A 20594-nucleotide genomic window follows, 5' to 3' on the forward strand; every position below is an offset into this window, starting at 1 on the left:
CAGTCGGGAACTGGGGCTGTGCATGGCAGCTCACAGGCCAGTGCAAGTTCTGGGTGGATGCCAGCTCGGGGGCCCCGCACTCAGAGCAGCCAGCTGGTGCTGCCAGCCCCAGGCAGTGAGGGGCTTAGCACCTGGGCCACCAGCTGCAGAGGGTGCACCAGGTCCCCCAGCACTGCTGGCCCGCCCATGCCACACTTGAATTCTCGCCAGGCCTGTCGCCTCCCAGCGGGGCAGGGCTCAGGATCTGCAGTTCACCATGCCCGATCCCCGCCCCTCCTTGTGGGCTTCCACGGCCGGAGCCTCCCCAACGGGCACTGCCCCCTGCTCCACGAAGCCCAGTCCCATTGACCGCCCAAGGGATGAGAAGTGCCAGCGCGCAGCATGGGACTGAGAGGCAGCTCTGCCCGTGGCCCCAGTGTGGCATCCGCTAGGCTAAGCCAGCTGGGCTCCTGAGTCCGGTGGGGACTTGGAGAACTTTTATGTCTAGCTAGAGGATTGTATATGCACCAATCAACACTCTGTGTCTAGCTAATCTGGTGGGGACTTGGAGAACTTTTATGTCTAGCTGGAGGATTGTATATGCACCAATCAGCACTCTGTCTAGCTCAGGGTTTGTGGATGCACCAATCAGCACTCTGTATCTAGCTAATCTGGCGGGTACTTGGAGAACTTTTCTGTGTAACACTCTGTGTCTAGCTAAAGGATTGTAAACACACCAATCGGCACTCTGTGTCTAGCTCAGGGACTGTAAATGCACCAATTGGCACTCTGTCAATACAGACCAATCAGTTCTCTGTAAAATGGACCAATCAGCTCTCTGTAAAATAGACCAATCAGCTCTCTGTAAAATGGACCAATCAGCAGGATGTGGGTGGGGTCAGATAAGGGAATAAAAGCAGGCTAGGCGAGCCAGCAGTGGTCACCTGGTTGCCTCCTGTTGCACGCTGTAGGAGCTTTGTTTTTTCGCTCCTTACAATAAATCTTGCTGCTGCTCACTCTTTGGGTGCACGCCGCTGCCTTTGTTTGCTGTAACACTCGCCACGAGGGTCTGCCGCTTCACTCCTGAAGCCACCGAGGCTATGAACACACTGGGAGAAACGAACAACTCCAGACGCGCCACCTTTATGAGCTGTAACACTGCGAAGGTCTGCAGCTTCACTCCTGAAGTCAGTGAGACCACGAAGCTACCAGAAGGAAGAAACTGCAGACACATCTGAACATCTGAAGGAACAAGCTCCAGAGACACCATCTTTAAGAACTGTAACACTGCGAGTGTCCGCAGCTTTGTTCTTGAAGTCAGCGAGACCAAGAACCCACCAATTCTGAACACATTTTGGCGACCACAAAGGGACTATTGCCTATCACCCAGCGGTGAGACTATCACTAAGCCGTGAGCCTATCTATCGCCTATCGCCAAGCAGTGAGTACCATTGGACCCCTTTTGCTTGCTATTCTGTTCTATTTTTCCTTAGAATTTGGGGGCTAAATACTGGGCACCTGTCAGCCAGTTAAAAGTGACTAGCGCGGCCACTGGACTAAAGACACAGGTGTCAGGCTTTCTGGGAAAGGGCTAACAACCCCCGAATCTTCAGAGTTGGGAGCATTGGTTTGCCTCAAACCAGCTTCCGCTTTTCCTGTACTTCTGGGCTGAGCCGAGAGTCGACAAAGAGGAAAGCCATTGAGCTCCAGGGTCCCGACAAGAAGTTAGTTGACCGTGTGGCCATGAGCGGAACTCTCAAAGTCATGTTGCCCAAGCGAGACTCACCCATCTATTCTATATATGCTGACCCTTGCCTCCTGGGTCCTAATGCCTGTCAGATAAACTTCCTCACGCCTCTCTTCTCCAAGGCTAGTTCCACTTCTAAAAATCACCGCCTGTCTCTGATGTCTTTCTAGTTTCTCCTGTAAGAATGATTTTTAGTATAAACTCCAGGACTCTGTTACCACCTTTAGGTACCCAAGCTCACCAATCGGAAAGACATAAATTTTGCCCAAAGCCCCCATCGTAGAGGGGACTATCAGGAATTTTAGGATCCCTCCTTAGACAGGCAGGCCTAACAAAAGCTATTCCTGAAGCTAGGATATAGGGAGCCTCAGAAATTGTATCCTTCCTATTCTTATAAGTGTGGACAAAAGGCGTCACTCTTCCAACTCTGGATATCCCTTCCCTCCCTTAGGGTATGGCCCTCCACCCATTTTTGGGGCATAACATCTTTATAGGACAGGGGTAAAGTCCCAATACTAACAGGAGAGTGCTTAGGACTCTTAACAGGTTTGCGAGAATGCGTTGGTAAGGGTCACTAAATCCGATTTTTGTTGGTCCTCTTTGTGGTCTATGAGGACAGGCAATGGTGCAGGTTTTCAAGAATGCATTGGTAAGGGCCACTAAATCCAACATTCCTTGGTCCTCTTTGTGGTCTAAGAGGAAAACTAGTGTTTCTGCTGGTGCATGGGTGAGTGCAACTATTCCAATCAGTAGGGTCCTGATTTAATAAACTGTGCCTAGGTCATGAATCCTCCATAAAATCCCAAAAGGATAGAGTCTAAAGTGGTTCCAGATTGTTGAACATGTGGCAGTACCCGGAGGGTGGTGCCTCCGGAGAGAGTATGGAAGCTCTGTGCCCCTTCCTGGTGGGTGGTGCCTCTGGAGAGAGGATGAAACCTCTGCGCTCCTTCCCACTCACCTTGCCTTGTGCATCTCTATCTGGCTGTTCATCTTGTCCTTTACTATATTATTTATTCATATAATAAACTGGTTAATGTAAGTATTTCTCTGAGTTCTGTGAACCACTATCACAAACTAACCGAACCCAAGGAGGAGATCATGTGAACCCCCAATTTTAGTTGGTTGGTCAGAAGAACAGGTCACGACCTAGGGTTTGGAATTGGTGTCTGAAGTGGAAGCAGTTTTCCTTAACCTGTGGACTGTGACTAACTCCAGGGAATTAGTGTCAGAATCGAGTTACATTATGGGACATTCAGCTGGTGTCCACTGGAGAATTGCTTGGTGTGAGGGGAAAATCCCCCACATATCTGGTATAAGAAGTGTTCAGTGTTAAGTATTGAGTGTACAAGTAGGAAAAACACTTAAAAAAATTTTTTTTTTGAGACGGAGTTTCGCTCTTGTTGCCCAGGCTGGAGTGCAATGGTGCGATCTCAGCTCACTGCTACCTTTGGCTCCTGGGTTCAGGCAATTCTCCTTCCGCAGCCTCCTGAGTAGCTGGAGTTACAAGCATGCACCACCATGCCCGGCTAATTTTTTGTATTTTTAGTAGAGACGGGGTTTCTCCATGTTGGTCAGGCTGGTCTCGAACTCCTGAGCTCAGGTGATCCACCCACCTCGGCCTCCCAAAGTGCTTGGATTACAGGCATGAGCCACCATACCCGGCCCACTTTTTTTTTTCTTTTCTCAAACATTTTTTTCCATCAGAGTACCAATGTCAACTTTCTGGTTTTGATATTGTACTATAGTTATGACAGATGTTATAATTGGAAGATCCTGGGTGAAGGCTGCACAGAACTTCCCTGTATGTGCCTTTGAAATTTCTTATGCTAATTATTTCAAAATTAAACGTTTAAAAAAATAAGATTTGTTATTTTCCTTTCTTGTATCGTCATTATCAAGTTTTGGGATCAATATTAGTTTAGCCTAATAAAATGATTAAATAAATATTACTTCCCTTCCCCTAAAACACAGATATGTACTATTTTTTTAAATCCCAGAGTATGATGGCTTAAAAACTTATTAAAAACAGAAAAAGTCTATTTTATTTTAATATAATTATAATACTAATGTATTTGGGGTTAGACCTACATTCTTATGAGTTCTATTTTTCCATTAGTTTTATATTTATTTTCTCTATTTTCTTGACTTCTTTTGGTTTTAGGTTTGATCAATTTTTGTAAGTCCATTTTCCCTCTATACACCATTATTATTTTCATGTTTTCCCTTGAATGCCAATAAGTATTCTTCAATTATCAAAGCCTAGTTTTAATCAATACTTGTATCTTCTTCCTGTTCAATATAAAGATCTTAAATCCCATTTGTTTCATTTACGCCAGTTGCCACACATCCTTTAACAAATATTTTTATTTTATATTTGAACATACCACAAGACGTTATTATTGATGTTTTAAAAAATCAATGTTTTGGTCAGGAGCAGTGGCTCACGCCTGTAATCCCAGTACTTTGGTAGGCAGAGGCAGGTGGATCACCTGAGGTCAGGAGTTCCAGACCAGCCTGGCCGACATAGTGAAACCCAGTCTCTACAAAAATACAAAAATTAGCCGGGCATGATGGCAGGTACCTGTAATCCCAGCTACTTGGGAGGCTGAGGTGGAAGAATCGCTTGAACCTGGGAGATGGAGGTTGCAGAGAGCCAAGTTCATACCATTGCACTCCAGCCTGGGTGACAGAGCAAGACTCCGTCTCAAAAAAAAAATGTTTTTTAAATTTTTATTGTTTTAAAAATAGAGACGGCAGTCTCACTATGTTATGGAAGCTGGTCTCGAACGGCTGAGCTCAAGTGATTCACCCACCTTGGCCTCCCAAATTGTTGAGATTACAGGTGGGAGACACCGCACCCAGGTGAAATCAATCTTTCTTTACATTTATCCATATATTTACTACTTTCATTCTCTTTATCTCAAAATGCCTTTATTTTGGTTATATGCTTAAGTCGATTTTTGCTACCTGTGGAATTATATTTGGAACTTACATTCTGCAATATTTTGAAGATATTCTCCATTCCAGCACTTGCTGGGTTTCCTTGTGTGTCAAAAACTGCTGTCAGTCTTGGCGGTTGCTCCTTCGAAAGTAGCATGTACATTTTCTCTTGCTTCTCTAAAGATTTTTCTCTTTGTCTTTGGTTCTACAATTTGTTTATTATAACTAGGTTATCATTTTATTGCCTTGTATGTATTAACCAATTTTGTATCTAACCTAGCAATCTTATTCTAACAGTTCTTCCAAAATGCCTGTAAGTGCCCAATTCCACAATGTGTTCTTTTATCCAAGTTTGCCATCTCACTGGTTTTCTCATTAAGTTTAACATATCTTTGCCATGTGTTCATTCTATATTTGTATGAGAGTCATGTTTTTAACTTTTAAAAAATTGTATTTTGACAAGTATTTACGAGGTATTGATATGGTTTGACTGTGTCCCCACCCACATCTCATCTTGAATTCTCATGTGTCATGGGAGGGACTGGTGAGAGGTAATTAAATCATGGGGGCAAATCTTTCCCATGCTTTTCTTGTGATAGTGAATAAGTCTTATGAGATCTGACGATTTTATACAGAGGAGTTCCCCTGCACAAGCTTTCTCTCTTTGCCTGCTGCCATCCATGTAAGACATGACTTGCTCCTCCTTACCTTCCACTGTGATTGTGAGGCTTCCCCACCCATGTGGAACTTTAAGTCCATTAAACATTTTTCCTGCATAAATTACCCAGTCTTGGGTATGTCTTTATCAGCAGTGTAAAAACAAACCAATATAAGTATGTACCAAGCATTGAACTAAGTTCTGGGGCTATAAGAAAGGAAAATAGAGAGCATGGTTCCCAGTGCTCAAGAATTTTTGGTATGACCTCATCATTCCCAGTATGCTCCAGCATTTACCTTCTCCAGGATCAACTCTTCCTCATCTAAAAAGTGTCCAGAGAATATTCTCAACTACACCAAACTATTTGCAGTTTTTGCTGATATTGTTTTCTCCCACACACATGTCTTCCTGAGGGAAATGTTAAAGTGTCTGCTTACAATACACAGGCAGACTAGGCATTTTGAGCATGTTTATTTTTCAAATATAATGCATTTCATTTCACAGACAAACTTGGCTGGACACAGTGACTCACGTCTATAATTCCAGCACTCTGGGAGGCTGAGGCCGTGGGGCGGCGGGGAGGTTATAGGTGGGGAGGATAGCTTGAGGCCAAGAGTTTGAGACCAGCCTAGGCAATGTAGTGAAACCCCATCTTTACAAAAACTATGCATATGAACACATATATGTAGCTAAGATGGGGGGACTGCTTGAGCCCAGGAGTTCAAGGCTGCAGTGAGTTAGGATCATGCCACTGCACTCTAGCCTGGACAACAGAACAAGACCTTGTCTCAGGAAAACAAATCAAAAAATGATATAAAACTTTACCTTACCCCATTACCCTAGCATTCAGTATCTTTTGTCATGGCATATTTTATTTTCTCTATATCTGGCTATTATAGATATTCTCTGGAAATAGAAGCTCAGAGACTTTGGTAGCTTACTGAAGTATAGAGACTCTGATAATGATTTCAGTACACTTAATTGATATCCATGTGGTGATGAATTTTAATAATACAGCAAATAAGATGACCAACTTTCTCAAATCAAAGATCCAAACAAGGCCAGGCACAGTGACTCATGCCAGTAATCCCAGCTACTTGGGAGGCCGAGGCAGGAGAATTGCTTGAACCCAGGAGGCAGAGGTTGCCATGAGCTGAGATCGCACCACTACACTCCAGCCAGGGCAACAACAGACCGAGACTCTGTCTCAAAAAAAAAAAAAAAAAAAAAATCCAAACAATGTCAATGTTGAGAATATCGGGCAGGGCCGGATGCAGTGACTCCTGCTTGTAATCTCAACACATTGGGAGGCTGCAGCTGGAAGACTGCTTGAACCCAGGAGTTCAAGACCAGCCTGGGCAACACAGTGAGACCCTGTCTCTACAAAAAATACAGAAATTATCCAGGTGTCGTGGCACGCACCTGTACTTCCAACTATTTGGGAGGCTGAGGTGGGAATATCACTTGAGCCTGAGAGGTCAAGGCTGCAGTAAGCCATGATCACATTCCAGCTTGGTTGACAGAGCAAGACCTTGTCACTCACACACACACACACACACACACAAAAACACAGATAATATCTGGTGAATAAGACATTCACATGTGAATGTCCACCTACATGATTCAAGGATGGTCCATATTTTCTAAATAGCTCAACTGTATTAACAGAGCCATCCTGTTTTTTGGTACCAGAGTGTGGAGAAAGCTGTCAGACCAAAAAGGGGTGCTCAAGGAGTTAATTTTGTAGATAATTTGTGCTATGCTTTGAATCTTTGAGTTCCCCCCAAAATTCCTATGTTGAAATCCTAACCCCCAAGGTGATGGTATTAGGGGGTGGTGCCTTCAGGAGATTTATTAGGTTATAAAGGGCAGAGCCCTCATAGTTGGGACTAGTGAGGCTATAAAAAAGACCCCAGAAGTGGGGCTGTATGGCACATGCCTGCAGTCATAGCTACTCAGGAGCCTCAGCTGGGGGCATCACTTGAGCTGAGAAGTTAGAGACCAGACTGGGCAAAAGCAAGATCCCATCTCTAAATAGTAAAAGTAAATTTTTTTCTTTTTTTTTTTTTTTTTTTGAGAGACTGGCCTGACTTGGTGGCTCATGCCTGTAATCCCAGCATTTTGGGGGGCCAAAGCAGGAGGATTGCTTGAGACCAGGAATGCAAGACAGCCTGAGGAACACAGGGAAACCCCCTCTCTACAAAAAATAAAATTAGCCAAGCATGGTGGCACATAACTGTGGTCCCAGCTACTCGGGAGACTAACATGGGAGGATCATTTGAGCCCAGGAGGTCAAGCCTGCAGTGAGCTGTGATTGTGCCACTGTACTCTAGCCTGGGTAACAGAGCAAGAACTCAGCTAAAAAATAGCAATAAATTTTAAAACTAACTAAATAAAAAATTTAAAAAGAGAGACTTCAGATAACTAGCTTATCCCTTCCACCCTGTAAGGACACAGCAAAAAGGTGCTTTATGAATCAGAAAGCAAACCCTTGCCAGACACTACATCTGCCAGTGCCTTGACCTTGAACTTCCTAGTCTCCAGAACTGGGAAAAATAAATTTCTGTTGTTGTTAAGCTGTGCAGTTTATGGTGTTTGTTTAGAGCAGACCAAATGAACTAAGGCAATTTGTTGTTAACATGAATATGTTTTAGTAAGTATGTCTTCTCAGGATGGTAGAGGCTTACTGACATTAATGTTCAAGAACTATGAACAAAATTACTTCTGAAAAGATTCATTTTTAGATTTTAAATGCCTTTATCATTTATTATAGATCATGATACATACTTCACAGAATTTATGGTAATGTCCTGGATATTTGTGAATATCTTCATTGTCCACGACCATCATAGACCTAAGTACTTATGAAATATTTAGGCAAGCCCATGTACGTATATACTTTACTTCAACAGTGATTCCACTGTTCTCCATTCTGATATTGTAATTTAGTCTAAACTATTAACTCAAGTCTTGTTATCAACAAGTAGTGTCTGTTTCTCACCTGAGAGTTGCCTGATGGCATTGTATAAGCCACAGACCAGATAATTGGGTTTTCTTGAAGAAACATCAAAAAGTAGCTTCAAGATCAAGAGATCGAGACCATCCTGGTCAACATGGTGAAACCCCATCTCTACTAAAAATACAAAAATTAGGTGGGCGTGGTGGCGTGCACCTATAGTCCCAGCTACTCAAGAGACTGAGTCAGGAGAATCTCTTGAATCTGGGGGGTGAAGGTTGCAGTGAGCCTAGATCACACTACTGCACTCCAGCCTGGTGACAGAGTGAGACTCCATTAAAAAAAAAAAAAAAAGTAGCATCAGAGTTTTATGGGAAGACCTAACTGCTAAAAACTGAAGGGATAGGTATAATTATCAATTTAACTTACATTAATGTCATTATCATCATTAATTAATGACATTACCATCATGAGGATTTCCAGGACTATTATGGTTGAGAAGCAGATGACTTGGTAAAAGTATATTACTAATTTAAGATAAGCAGAACAAGAAGTTGGAAGAAGCAAAACTATAAAATCGAATTGTGAGGCCAAGCAGGATGGCTCATGCCTATAATCCCAACGCTTTGAGAGGCCAAGCTGGGAAGACTGCAATTGCTTGAGTCCAGGAGTTCAAGACCAGCCTGGGCAAAATGGTGAGACTCCCATCTCAACAAAAAATAATGAAATTGTTAATTAATTTCAGAGGACTAGGGAATGGGGAATGTTGATTGGCTGGAGATGAAATCATAGGGGTGTGGAAAAGGTTCTTATGCACTGAGTCTGCCTCAGTGGGGCCACAGGATCTGTTGAGCCATGAGTCAGAAGTTCAGATGGGGTCAGTCTGAAAGGTCTCAAAAAAAACTGCTCTTAGGTTCTGTAATAGTGATGTTATCTATAGGAATAATTGGGGAAGTCACAAATCTTGTGGCCTTTGGCCACATGACTCCTGAGCAATAAGGTATTATGGAAACTATACCCACATTTTAACAGAATTTGTAACCATCCAATAGGTTCACCTTGCCTGCTGCCTAGACAGAGCTGATTTAGCAAGACAGGGGAATTGCAATAGAGAAAGAATAATGCACGCAGAGCCAGCTGTGTGGGAGACAGGAGTTTTATTATTATTAGTCACATCAGTCTCCCCAGGCATTCAGGGATCAGAGCTTTTAAGGATGATTTGGTGGGTTTGGGGGGCCAGTGAGTCAGGACTCCTGATTGACTGGGTCAGAGATGAAATCATAGGGAGTCGAAGCTGTCCCCCAGCACTGTCAGTTCCTGGGTGGGAGCCACAAGATCAGACAGATGAGCCAGTTTATCAGTCTGGGTGGGGCCAGCTGATCCATCAAGTGCAGGTGCTCCAGAATATCTCAAGCACTGGTCTCAGGTTTTACAATAGTGATATTATCCCAGGAGCAATTTGAGGGGGGTCAGAATCTCGTAGCCTCCAGCTGCATGATTCCTAAACCATAATTTCTAATCTTGTGGCTAACTTGTTAGTCCTACAAAGGCAGTCTAGTCCCCAGCCAAGAATGGGGTTTGTTTTGGGAAAGGGCTGTTATTGTCTTTGTTTTAAACTATAAACTACAAACTAAATTCCAAAATTAGTTCAGCCTACGGCCAGGAATGAACAAGGACAGCTTGGAGGTCACATGGAGTTGGTTAGGTCAGATCTCTCTTACCGTTTCAGTTATAATTTTGCAGTTTCAAATTCAACCCTCTCTCATAATCCTCACCTTGTGGACTTTCATTAGTTTTGCAAAGGTGGTTTCATTTGGGGAAGGGCATCATCCTTGCTTTAAGGTTAAACCATACACTAAATTTCTCCCGAAGTCAGCTTAGTCTATGCCCAGGAATGACCAAAGATAGCTTGGAGGTTAGAAGCAAGATGGATTCAACTACGTCAGATTCTCTTACTGTCAAAATTTTGCAAAGGTGATTTCAATATTACTTTCAATGTTTTACTTTCTTTTTTTGAGACAGCGTTTTGCTGTGTTTCCTAGGCGGGTGTGCAGTGGCGTGATCACAGCTCACTACAGCCTGGACCTCCCAGGCTAAAGTGATCCTCCCACCTCAGCCCTCCAAGTAGCTGGGACTACAGGCACATACCAATATACCTAGCTAATTTTTAAAGTTTTTTTTATAGAGGTGGAGTCTCACTATGTTGCCCAGGCTGATCTCAAACTCTTGGGCTCAGGCAATCCTCCCATCTTGCCCTCCCAAAGTGATGGGATTACAGGCATGAGCCCCTATGCCCAGCTTAATGTTTTATTTTCTGGTAAGCATACAATAGAGTCTTTTTTGTTTCTCTTTGCTCTATCCCTGTTATTTTCATTTACTAGGCTTTAACTATACGAAATGGAAAAAAAAAAAAAAAAGAACTCTCTTTTAAAAGGTATGGCTAAGGGGCTGGGGCTACTAACATAAAGCTCTGAATATTTAGTTGATTTTTTTTTTTTTTTCGAGATGGTGTCTCACTCTGCCACCCAGGCTGGAGTACAGTGGCACAATCTCAGCTCTGCAACCTCCGCCTCCCAGGTTCAAGAGATTCTCCTACCTCAGCCTTCCAAGTAACTGGGATCACAAGCACACGCCACCATGCCCAGCTAATTTTTGTGTTTTTAGGAGACACAGGGTTTCACTATGTTGGACAGGCTGGTCTCAAACTCCTGACCTCCGGTGAGCCACCCACCTCGGCCTCCCAAAGTGCTGGGATTACAGGCGTGAGCAACCTCACCGGGCTAAATTTGTATTTTTCCTTGATAGCTATTTTGTCCCAGCTGCTCTCTCAAGATTCATAAAAGGAAAAACATTGTATATTTCATATTGTGTACTCTTTTTCAGAACCCAGGAATGCAAATATTTTTCTGTTCTCCATCATCATGAGGGAAAATATCCTAAACAAAGTCTTGCTTTGGAAAACTGAATACAATGAGGAGACATTTGTTCATTCATTCATTCGATAATGGAGAAGTTTCTTTACAAACACTGCAAACGAAGTCAACGTTCTGAATTTTATGTCTTATGGCCATAGTTTTGTTTACTATTCATCACATGTTTTGCTATGTGAATAAAACCAGCTAAATGGAATAGAACATATACAATATAAAAGTTCATGAAATAGCTAGTACTAAATAGAATAAACATAGGATTTTGTGTGGAAATCTTAAAGTAGAAAACTGATTAAAAGGAAGAATTTCAATGGAAATTGCTATAATTAATAAATTGCTAAAGCTGTTTTCAGGTAAATTTTAATGAACTGAAAAGAACTATTCTTAAAATTAGCTATCTGCTTTTCAACTTATTCTTAGTCAAGGGTCTAATAAAATATAATCAGACATTCTTTTCTATTTCTTTTTTCCCCCCACTTTTTAGAAAAGACAGGTTCTTGCTGTGTCACCCAGGCTAGAGTGCAGTGGCATGATCACACTGCACTGCAGCCTCAAAATCCTGGGCTAAAAGCACCCTCCCACCTCAGCCTCCCAAGCAGCTAGGATAGCTATTCTCTAAACATTTTTTTGCAGAGATGGGGTCTCACTATGTTGTCCAGGCTGGTCTCGGACTCCTGGTCTCAAGCAGTCCTCTCATGTCAGCCTCCCAAACTGTTGGGTTTACACTGTGCCTAGCTGACATTCTTTTCTTAATTATCTAATCACCTATTCCCTTTCTCTTATTTCCTCTATCAAGAGAAAAAACAATTAATTTGTCTGCTTAGGTTTCTTCATTTGTGCAAGTTTAAAATATAGCTTTGACACACGCTTGGAACAAATTATCTGAAAGGATGCTTCTTGTTTAAACAACATGAAAATTTTATTCATATGTTAATAGTTTGGTTAAATTTAAAACTGGAACTGTTTTATCTTTTCTTGATCTTTTGAAGATTACAGCTAGTCAAATTCATCTTTTGCCTGAATTAAAGTTATCCCCGTTCATTTTGACCTCATACTATCCTTGATAACAATCAATATTATAGAAAGAAATTCTGTTCACATGTATTGGTGCAATTACATATATACAAAAGACCAGGTGGACAAACTGTATAGTTTCCTTTGAGGTAAAAACTTCTTTCCACATTTCCAAAGTCTGACTATGTCTAATTCCAGTTTTTTTACACCAGTATACTTATGTAGGTTTGCTAATGTATTGTGTATTTTTCTTTTTTTTTTCTTGAGACGGAGTCTCGCACTCTCGCCCAGGCTGGAGTGTAGTGGCGCCATCTCAGCTCACTGCAAGCTCCACCTCCTGGGTTTACGCCATTCTGCTGCCTCAGCCTCCCAAGTAGTTGGCTGCCACCACGCCTGGCTAATTTTTTGTATTTTTAGTAGAGACAGGGTTTCGCCATGTTAGCCAGGATGGTCTCAATCTTCTGACCTTGTGATCCGCCCGCCTTGGATTCCCAAAGTGCAGGATTACAGACGTGAGCCACCACACCTGGCCTATATTGTGTATTTTTCTAACAAGACTTTGTATATCAGAATATATCTCAAAAAAAAGTTCCTACCTAAGTAGAAGGTAAGCACATAGAATGATTTATTTCTATTTTTTTTAAACTGCTAACTGAAAGAACTAGAATTATTACAAATCTGGTCCTTCAAAGAAGTCTTTCTTTTTTTTTTTTTTTGAGACAGAGGTTTGATCTCGTTGCCCAGGCTGGAGTGCAATGGCACAATCTCGGCTCACCGCAAACTCTGCCTCCCAGGTTCAAGCAGTTCTCCTGCCTCAGCCTCCCAAGCAGCTAGGATTACAGGCATGCACCACCATACTCGGCTAATTTTGTACTTTTTAGTAGAGACGGGGTTTCTTCATATTGGTCAGGCTGGTCTCGAACTCCTGAGCTCAGGCAATCTGCCCGCCTCAGCCTCCCAAAGTGCTGGGATTACAGGTGTGAGCCACCGTGCCCGGGTCCTTCAAAGAAGTCTTTATGTGAACAACTAATGCATTTAAATCTGTGATTGTAAAAGTAAACAAAATGGACTCAACAACCCTGATAGTGCAGACATATAACCTCAGTAAACAGGAGTAAATTATATCTGTCATTTAGATTCTTTGCGATGCAAATGAGGAAATGCTCTATTTAATAGTCCATTAGCACTCTGAAGAATTGAAAGTCCCTTTGCTATCATAGTTATTCTCCATGCTTGCTTAGATATCTCTGCAAATGGAGCACAGAGAATTAAGTACGGTATTTCTGTTGTACCTACCCAATACAGAGCAGAGCAAAACTTTCCACCCAACAGAGATCTTGTACCTTAGTTGCTGCAGACTGTCTCAGGTGAGCGGTGAATATCCAGGTCAGTGGCATGGGGGTAAAAGAATTTACCAAGACAGCTGTAAATAAAGAAAGGCAGATTTATTAGAAAAACTATGAAAATACAATGCAAGGTTGATGGGCAGACCAGCCAGAGAGGCGCTAACTGCAAGGAAATAAAGGCTTGCTGGGGACTTTATAGAATAGTGCTTATGCTGAGGAGTGCTACCTGCAGTACTGATAATGCCAAGGCTGCAGTGAGCTAACTTGCAGGTATCTGGTGAGAGCTAGGCACAGGAAGGTTGTGAGTTGTCAGCACAGGATGGGTATGTGTCCTGGACCATGAAGAAAGGCAGACTTATAATTTCCCTGCTTTCTCTTTTTTCTTTCCCTTGGTCCTGCCAGCCTGACTCCTTTTCCCTAATTAGGAGGACTCACAAAGACTAAGAACACTTTGTAAGATACAGTAAATTCCTATTCAAAGTTTAGCCTGTTAACTTCCTTTAAAATTCAAGAGGGAGAAAATTGTTAAGTACAATGAGTTCTGAGTCCCTCTCCAAAGAACCAATGTGTCAGTATGTTCAGCTTCCCTGTTCTTTGTTCTCCGTTTTAAAGTTAGACTTCCTCATTCTTTATGTCTCCTTGCTCCTAGTTTCAGTAAACAACCCCTCCCATCCTCTATCACCTGCTCTGTCCTTAGTCATCCTTAGTCACCTACTCTGTAACTATCCCTCCTGCTAAAACTACTCACTCCACCACTTTGGGTCATACCTTTGCTCTCTTTAAAATAGCCAGTTGGAATTAGCTTAGACTGTGTGGTCCAACCCTAGCCAATAGGGGAAAGACACAGGAGGAGGGACTAGCTGTGTTAGGAGTAAGACCCCCCTTCCCCTTCCTTGTCCGGTGTGCTCTCGCCATTGCTCCATCACTGAGACACACCCTTCTATAGAAGTAAATTGCCTTGCTGAGAAAACTTTTGCCTGAGTGCTATTTTCACTTGGTGGCACTTACTTCCAACAACTTTATAGATTGTTAATAGTCACATCATACTCCTGGGGCATTCTGAACTCAAAGCCTTTCTATTCTATTCTTTTTGTTTGTTTTTGGAGACCAAGTTTCTGAATCTCACTCCGTCACCCAGGCTGGAGTTCAGTGGCACAATCTCAGCTCACTGCAACCTCTGCCTCCTGAGATCAAGCAAATCTCATGCCTTGGCCTCCCAAGTAGCTGGGATTACAGGTGTGCCCCACCACACTTGGCTAATTTTTGTGTGTTTAGCAGAGACAGGGTTTCTCCATGTTGCCCAGGTTGATCTTAAACTCCTGGGCTCAAGCAATCCATCCACCTTGGCCTCCCAAAGTGCTGGAGTAGAATTTTTAATTTCTTTCAATAACATTTCCTCTACATTCACAATGTGGCTAAGTGTGTGGCACAAGAGGCCTCACTTTCTGCCTCTGTCAGCTTCAACATTCCCTTCCTCACTAAGTTTAATGATTTCTAGCTTTTGATTTAAAATGAGAGATGTATGACTCTTCCTTTTACTTGAACACAAAGAGGCCATTGTAGGATTATTAATTGGCTTCTTTTCTTTTCTTTTCTTTTTTTTTTTTTTTTTTTTTAAGACAGAGTCTCGCTCTGTCACCCAGGCTGGAGTGCAGTGGCGCAATCTCGGCTCACTGCAAGCTCCACTGCCCAGGTTCATGCCATTCTCCTGCCTCAGCCTCCCCAGTAGCTGGAACTACAGGCGCCCGCCACCACACCTGGCTAATTTTTTGTATTTTTAGTACAGATGGGGTTTCACTGTGTTAGTCAGGATGGTCTCGATCTCCTGACCTCGTGATCCACCTGCCTCGACCTCCCAAAGTGCTGGGATTACAGAAGTAAGCCACTGTGCCTGGCCTAATTGGCCTCTTTTCAATACTGTTGTATCTCAGGGAATAGGGAAGCCTAAGGAGATGGAGCAAGATGGGGCAACAGCCAGTCGTTGGAGCAGGCAGAACACACACGATATTTATCATTTAAGTTTGCTGTCTTTGTGGTCCCTCAAAATAATTACTATAGTAAATAGTAACATCAAAGACCATAGATCACCATAACACATACAATAATCAAGAAAAAGTTCAAAATATTGTGAGAATTACCAAAATGTGACCCAGAGAAACAAAGTAAGCACATGCTGTTGGAAAGGTGGTACTGATACACTTGCTTGACATAGGGTTTCCACAGAGTTTCAATCTGTAAAAACCACAATTACAAGCAAAGTTCAATGAAGCAAGGCACAATAAAATGAGGAGTGCCTGTATTGGTAACTATAAGCATGATGCTGTACAGAATCTTGTATAATCAAAACTTTGTACCCCTTTAACTGATATCTTCCTGTTTCCACCGCTCCTCACTCCAGCCCCTGGCAACCACCATTTCACTATCTGCTTCAATGAGTTTGACTATTTTAAATTTGTTATATAAGAAGTGTCATGTGACTTTTAAAAAAATTATTTTTATTTATTTTTTGAGATGGAGCTTCACTCTTGTTGCTCAGGCTGGAGTGCTGTGGCATGATCTTGGCTCACTGCAACCTCCACCTCCCAGGCTCAAGCGATTCTCCTGGCTCAGCCTCCTGAGTACCTGGGATTATAGTCACCCGCCAACACGTCCAGATAATTTTTGTATTTTTAGTAGAGACGGGGATTCACCATGTTGGTCAGGCTGGTCTTGAACTCCTGACCTCAGGTTATCCACCCACCTCAGCCTCCCAAAGTGTGTGGATTACAGGCGTGAGCCACCATGCCTGGCCAACTTTTTTTTTTTTTTTTTTTTTTAAATAGAGACAGGGTCTCACTTTGTTGTCCAGGCTGATCTCAAACTCCAGGGTTCTAGCCATCCTCCTGCTTTAGCTTCCCAAAGTGTTGGAATTACAGGTGTGAGCCACTGCACTCAGCCTTTTGTTTGTTGTTTGTTTGTTTGAGTCAAGGTGTCACTCTGTCACCCAGACTGGAGTGCAGTGCTATGATCATAGCTCACTGCAACCTTGACCTCCTGGACTCAAGTGATTCTCCTGCCTCAGCCTCCTGAGTAGCTGGGACTACAGGTGTGCACCACCACACCTAGCTAATTGTTTTTATTTTTAGTAGAGACAAGGTCTCACTATATTGCTTAGGCTGGTCTCAAACTCCTGAGCTCAAGTGATCCTCCTGCCCCGCCTCCCAAAGTGCTGGGATTATAGGAATGAGCCACCAAACCCACCTGGCAATATTTGTCCTTCTGTGTCTGGCTTATTTAACTTAGCATAATACCCTGCAGGTTCATACTTGTCCCAGATACAGGATTTCTTTCTTTAGGCTGAATAACATTCCATTGTCTTTATATACCACATTTTCTTTATTCATTCATTTCTCCACGGACATTTAAGTTGTTTAAATGTTTTTGCTACTGTAAATAACGCTGCAGCAAACATGGGACTGCAGCTATCTCTTCCAGATTCTGATTTAATTTATTTTGGATACATTCCCAGAAGTGGGATTGCTGAACCATCTCTTAGTTCTATTTTTAATTTTTTGAGAAACTTCCTGTTTTTTATATTGGCTGCACCAATTTGCATTCCCACCAGCATTGTACAGGGTTCCCTTTTCTCCACCTCCTTAGCTACACTTGTGGTATGGTTTGGCGGTGTCCCCATCCAAATCTCATCTTGAATTGTAGTTCCCATAATCCCTGCGTGTCATGGGAGGGGGCAGGTGGAGACAATTGAATCCTGGGAGCAGTTCCCTGATACTGTTTTCATGATAGTGAGTGAGTTCTCATGAGATCTGATGGTTTTATAAGGGGCTTCTCCCTTTGCTCTGTTCTTCTCTCTCCTGCTGCCCTGTAAACTTCCAATGTGATTGTAAGTTTCCTGCGGCCTCCGCAGTCATGCTGAACTGTGAAAACATGCTGTTGGAAAGGTGGTACTGTGATACACTTGCTTGACATAGAGTTGCCACACACTTTTAGTCTGTAAAAAACACAATTACAATCAAAGTTCGATAAAGCAAGGCACAATAAAATGAGGTGTGCCTGTATTGGTAACTATAAAAAGGAAAGAGTCAATTAAACCTCTTTCCTTTTTAAATTACCCGGTATGGGCGGCTACTTCATAGCAGCATGAGAGTGGACTAATACAGCTTCTTATCTTGTTTTTGTTTTGTTTTGTTCCTTATAATAGCCATTCTAACAGGTGTGAGATGATATATCATTGCAATTTTGATTTGCATATCACTGATGAATAGTGATGTTGAGCACATTTTCTTATACCTGCTGGCCATTTTGTATGTCTTCTTTGGAGAAATGTCTCTTCAAATCCTTTGCCCATTTAAAATCAGTCTATGGGCCGGGCATGGTGACTCGTGTCTGTAATCCCAGCACTTCAGGAGACCAAGGCAGGCAGATCACCTGAGGTCAGGAGTTCAAGACTTGCCTGGCCAACATGGTGAAATTACTCTATTAAAATTTTTTTTAAAAAATTAGCTGGGCATGGTGGCACACACCTGTAATCACAGCTACTCAGGAGGCTGAGGCAGGAGAATCACTTGAACCTGGGAGGCAGAGCTTGTAGTGAGCTTAGATTGCACCACTGCACTCCAGCCTGGGTGGCAGAGTGAGACTCCCTCTCAAATAATAATAATAATAGAATCAGGTTATGGCTGGATGCAGTGGTTCACATCTGTAATCTCAGTGCTTTGGGAGGTCAAGGCTGGTGGATCACTCGAGCCCAGGAGTTCAAGACCAGCCTGAGCAACATGGCAAAACTCTGTCTCTAACTAAAAAAATATGAAAATTATCTGATGAGGTGGCATGTGCCTATAGTCCCAGCTACTCAGGAGGCTGAGGATAGCTTGAGACCAGAAGGCAGAGGCTGCAGTGAGTTATGATGGCTGGCAGCACTGCACTTTAGCCTGGGGGACAGAGCCAGACCCTGTCTCAATAACTAACTAAATAAATAAAATCAGTGTATTTATTTCCTTGCTATTAAGTTCTAGGAGGTCTTTATATATTGTGATCAATAACTCCTTTATCAGGCCAGGAGCAGTGGCTCATGCCTGTAATCCCAGCACTTTGCGAGGCCGAGGTGGGTGGATCACCTGAGGTCAGGAGTTCGAGGCCAGCCTGGCCAATATGGTGAAACCCTCTCTCTGCTAAAAATACAAAAAAATTAGCCAGGCATGGTGATGGGAGCCTGTAATCACAGCTACTCAGGAGGCTTAGGAAGGAGAATCACTTGAACCCAGGAGACAGAGGTTGCAGTGAGCTGAGATCATGCCATTGCACTCTAGCCTGGGCAACAAGAGCGAAAGTCTGTCTCAAAAAAATAAATAAATAAAATAACCCTTTATCAGATAAGTGGTTGGTTTCCTTTTCATTATCTTGACTGTTTCTTTTCTTGTGGGGAAGTTTTTTTAGTTTGGTGTAATCCCACTTGTCTAATTTTTCTTCTGTTACCTGTGTTTTGGTTGTTATAACTAAGAAATGATTGCCAAGGTCGATGTCAAGAAGATTTTTTCCTGTTTCTTCTAGGAATTTTATGGTGTCAAGTCTTATTTAAGTCTTTTTTTTTTTTTTAATGAGACAAGGTCTTGTCTGTTGCCCAGGCTGCAGTGCAGTGACTGGATCATGGCTCATTGCAACCTCAACCTCCCACGTTCAAGCGATCCTCCCACATCAGTCTCACAAGTAGCTAGGGCTATAGACACATGCCACCTTGCCCAGTTAATTTTTGTATTTTGTGTAGAGAAAGGGTTTTGCCATGTTGTCCAGGCTGGTCTCAAACTCTTAGGCTCAAGCAATCTGCCTGCCTTGGCCTCCCAAATTGCTGAGATTACAGGCATGAGCCACTGCACCTGGCCATGTTTAAGTCTTTAATCCTAATTTTTGTGTATGGTATAAAATAAGGGTCTATTTTCATTCTTTTGCATGTGGATATACAGTTTCCCCAGCACCATTTATAGGGAGACTGTCCTTTCCCCATTTGGTATTCTTGGCACCTTTGTCAAACATCAATTGACCATATTTGTGTCAGTTTACTTCTGGACTATCTATTCTATCCTATTGGTCTATATGTCTGTTTTTATGCCAGTATCATACTCTTGATTACTGTAACTTTGCTGTGTGTGTGTGTGTGTGTGTGTGCAGAGAGAGAGCGAGCAAGCTCAAAAATGCTTTGGCTATTTAAGGTCTTTTGTGGTTCTATATGAATTTTAGCATTTTTTCCAGTTCTGTGAAAAATGCCATTGAGACTTTGATAGGAATTAAATTGTTATATCACTTCAGGTAGCATGGGTTTTTAAACAATATTTATTCTTCCAATCCAAATATACATATGCACACACACGTGTGTGTATGTGTGTGTGTGTATTAGGCTGTTGTCCCAGATTAATTGATTTTAGAGACAAGGTCTCACTCTGTTGCCTAGGCTAGAGCGTAGTGATCATAGCTCACTATATCTTCACATTCCTTGGCTCAAGTGATCCTCCCGCCTCAGACTTCTGCGTAGCTGGGATTACGGGCATAAGCCACTGCACCCAGCCTCCAAATTTAAGGAAAATATTGTATTAGGTTAGTGCAAAAATAGTCACAGTTTTTGCCATTGAAAGTAATGGCATCACTTCTTGGCCTTTTGGCTAAGATCAAGTATAAAAGTAACGGCAACAATTTAACCATTTACGTAATTAAAAGTAATGGCAAAAACCACAATTACTTTTCCACCAACCTAGTAGCACAACAGAAAGATGCATACGGCTCCATATGGTGTTTTAGAATTCATCCCAATTATAGTCTGGGTGACTTGGAGTTGGACACAATACCAAAACCCAGAAGCTTCAGCATTTCCTTAGTGTGAGCATCTACTTCAGTGACTTCCTGATCCAGGACTGAGACCTCAGGAACATAATTACTTCTCTCTCTCCTCCTCCTCGTGCAGCTTGATGGAGATACCTGTGAATCTGGGCCTCTGATCTCCTTCATCAGATGTGTCCCATAGCCTGCTATCTTGCTG

General features: G+C 42.5%; 1 long non-coding RNA gene across 16 annotated transcripts in view; it reads left to right on the forward strand.

Annotated features, from left to right (window-relative positions):
- Positions 1–921: 921 nt before the first annotated feature.
- LOC107129297 (uncharacterized) overlaps positions 922–20594 on the forward strand; it is a 69011-nt gene continuing 49338 nt past the window's right edge. For all 16 annotated transcript variants that reach the window (XR_001489725.4, XR_010585867.2, XR_010585866.2 and 13 more), the window contains exon 1: positions 922–1420. This is a non-coding gene — a long non-coding RNA (uncharacterized lncRNA). The remainder of the gene's footprint in view (positions 1421–20594) is intronic.

Source organism: Macaca fascicularis, chromosome 3 (assembly GCF_037993035.2).
Source record: "Macaca fascicularis isolate 582-1 chromosome 3, T2T-MFA8v1.1".
Taxonomy (NCBI): Eukaryota; Metazoa; Chordata; class Mammalia; order Primates; family Cercopithecidae; genus Macaca; species Macaca fascicularis.